Below are 2,818 nucleotides of genomic sequence, written 5' to 3'. Positions count from 1 at the left end.
TTCTATTTCTATGTCACTATAGTTATTATTTCAAATCTAACATATCTAAAACCACATATAATTAAGTTAGACCAATAATGCCCTTTAGCCATAGACTATCAATGGCTTAGCAAATAATCAAGGATTGCACGTTGATTAGTTATCAGTTCCTAATCACAAAGGCCAGTGTTACATTTTTTTTCCATATAGTTAATTTACTATGTCAGGTGTTACCTTTTCAACGTCACAGAGAGAGAAGTCCTCTAGTGCCTGAAGCCGACAATTCGAGGAGTGCCCAAAAGCAAATATAGATCTAAATCATTTTGAGGCTGAAAGAAAGCAATGGATGCATTTAATCTGGCCCTAAATTTGGAGATTATTTTTTTGAGACATTAACGGTTTATTGAAAAAGGATCTTACATGTCTGAAGCAAGGTCCTGGAGTGCCATCCCACTGGTATGTCAGACAGCAGGCAGGACACAAAACAGCAGTCTTCGCTCAATTTGGAGATATTCTTTAATCACTGAGAAAAAGGAGAAAAATGGCCAAGAGAGTGAAAAACTGGTAAGAATAGTTTTTGTATAGTCAAAATAAGGCACAAAGCCCAGAAGATGTAAATCAAATAATTTTGGTGTATAATGACCTACCATCATTGTACAAAAGAATATAAAGAAAGATTTTCAGTGGGAAAATATGTTCCTAGTCAACAATCAATTGAGCATATGTCACATATAAAACTGGTCACACATCAGTAAGCAGAACAGCTAAGACCTCTGTCCCTTAGAGTTTTCCAAATTTTGAAAACTGACAAATATTATCTGAGAAAATCAAGTCTCCTGTCTTAATACCAGAGAGTTTTTACTTTCAATTTTTTGTTACTTCTACAAAGACATAAACAAGCCAAATGTTTATTTTATTTTGATTAGAAACTAAATAGAATTTTTTTTATTTTAAACTTATTCCCCAATAAATTCTTTATAGGCACAGAAGAAGTTTAGTAAGATATAGGCAGTTTTCTGATAGTACTAAGGCATCAGATTTAAAAGAAAATATAGAATATATTTGTTCCATGAGATCAGACAGACCAAATTTAATTATTTAAATACAGAATTCAGAGAATAAGCCTATTCAGTCTATAAAAGTTCTTTATAAAGTGGTTCTGTGAGTTTAGCACTGCTGCTATTACAAACTGGATGGCATTCATATAAATTTCTTTATTACTCTGGAAGTATATTTTTATCTTTATTAACTGATCATTCAAATTTAAATTCTTCTCAATTTTTAATTCTCCTTCTCAGAGCAATTACTGCAATACACAATGGCATCACTGATTATGAACATTTTAAATTTTAACTCCATAAAACCAGATTTTGTTGAAGAACTACAGGATGAAAGGGAATGTCATATATTCTCTTCACAATTTCTGTATTTGGTGAATTTTGTTTTAAAAATATTCTAATAATGCTGAATATTAACTATAGGTTGTAATTTGATATTCACAACTTTGTCACAATGGGCATAACAGTCAGAAAGTGTCTCCAAAGAAACCAACCAATGGGCCAAGAACAGCAACAAAAATACACGGAACAAAATTAATGCTAAGATACCTTCTTTGTAATACTTCCAAAGATGAGCGTGAAGAGTTGATCCAAGAAGCGACAGATGTGCAGGGAATTCACCTCTTACTTAAGAGATGAAAAATATGAGGGCTATAGAGGCACATTAGTCTTCTGACCAGAGATTCGTAACTTGTTGTGAACATGAATGGGACCAGAGCTCGATTCTCCGTAATGCCGGTCCCTGCCATGCCAAGATATAGGGAAGAGGTAAGAAATAGAGAAGGGCTCAGTCACCACCACCCTGTCCCCCCACACATGCACACCCTCCAAATCTTCCATGATTCTTCTCCTTCATTGTCCAAAATGCAGTGCCTTTCCCATCACTTGTATCTGAAGTGACTAGTTTTCATTTCTTCTCCAACATCTGTCTATGAATTTAGTCAGAATGTATGTATCTAAATTTCTGTTCGATGTTTGTTTTTTAATGATGAATCTAAGATCTACTTTTTTATTCTATCTTACAATGGATTTTTTAAATGTTTTAAATTTTTATATAATTTTTAAAAGTTACTTTCCATTTATGGTTATTGCAAAATATTGGCTATATTCTCCATGTTGTACAATATGTCCTTGAGCCTCTCTTACACCCAATAGTTTGTACATCCCACTCCCCCACTTCTCTATTGACCCCCCTCTTCATTGGTAACCACTAGTTTGTTCTCTATATAAGACCTGTTTTTTATTGTAGAAGTAAAAAGTAACATTAATTCTTAAATGGAGCCCAGTGACTTAGGGTTGACTGATAATTTATATTCCATTTAAATTCTATACTTTAAAAAAAGTAAAACTAAGCAATGCTGTTAAAACAGTACAATGACTTTTTAAATATATTTTACCACGTATTTAATTTCTTTAAATTTGGGGGGGAGTAATTAGGTTTATTTGTTTTATTTTTTTATGGAGGTCCTGGGCATTGAACTCAGGACCTCATGCATGCTAAGCACTCACTCTACCACTGAGCTATACCTTCCCCCTCAAACAGTACAATGACCTTAAAGAAAACAGGGACCATAATCATCATAATCTTTGTCTTTTCTGAGCATTTTCCAATACAATACTTAACTAATTTCTTCTCAGCATTTTTTCCATTTGTTATAATTCCATAATGGGTTGGGTTCTAAGAAAAACAGAAAAGGAAACATGGTCCTTATAAAGTAGAATCACAATTTACATTTTAAACACTAACACAGAATGTCTCATAAGTGCAATTTTTGCCCTCT

At 33.2% G+C, this 2,818-nt stretch overlaps 1 long non-coding RNA gene across 1 annotated transcript; it reads right to left on the bottom strand.

Annotated features, from left to right (window-relative positions):
* Positions 1-222: 222 nt before the first annotated feature.
* Positions 223-2,189, bottom strand: LOC123613872 (uncharacterized). Its single transcript, XR_006721305.2, has 3 exons — positions 1,587-2,189; positions 400-502; positions 223-308 (listed from the first exon to the last, which is right to left on the bottom strand). It is a non-coding gene; the product is annotated as an uncharacterized LOC123613872 (long non-coding RNA).
* Positions 2,190-2,818: the final 629 nt, after the last annotated feature.

This window comes from Camelus bactrianus, chromosome 14, assembly GCF_048773025.1.
Source record: "Camelus bactrianus isolate YW-2024 breed Bactrian camel chromosome 14, ASM4877302v1, whole genome shotgun sequence".
Lineage (NCBI taxonomy): Eukaryota > Metazoa > Chordata > Mammalia > Artiodactyla > Camelidae > Camelus > Camelus bactrianus.
This window is presented reverse-complemented; position numbering and strand designations above follow the sequence as displayed.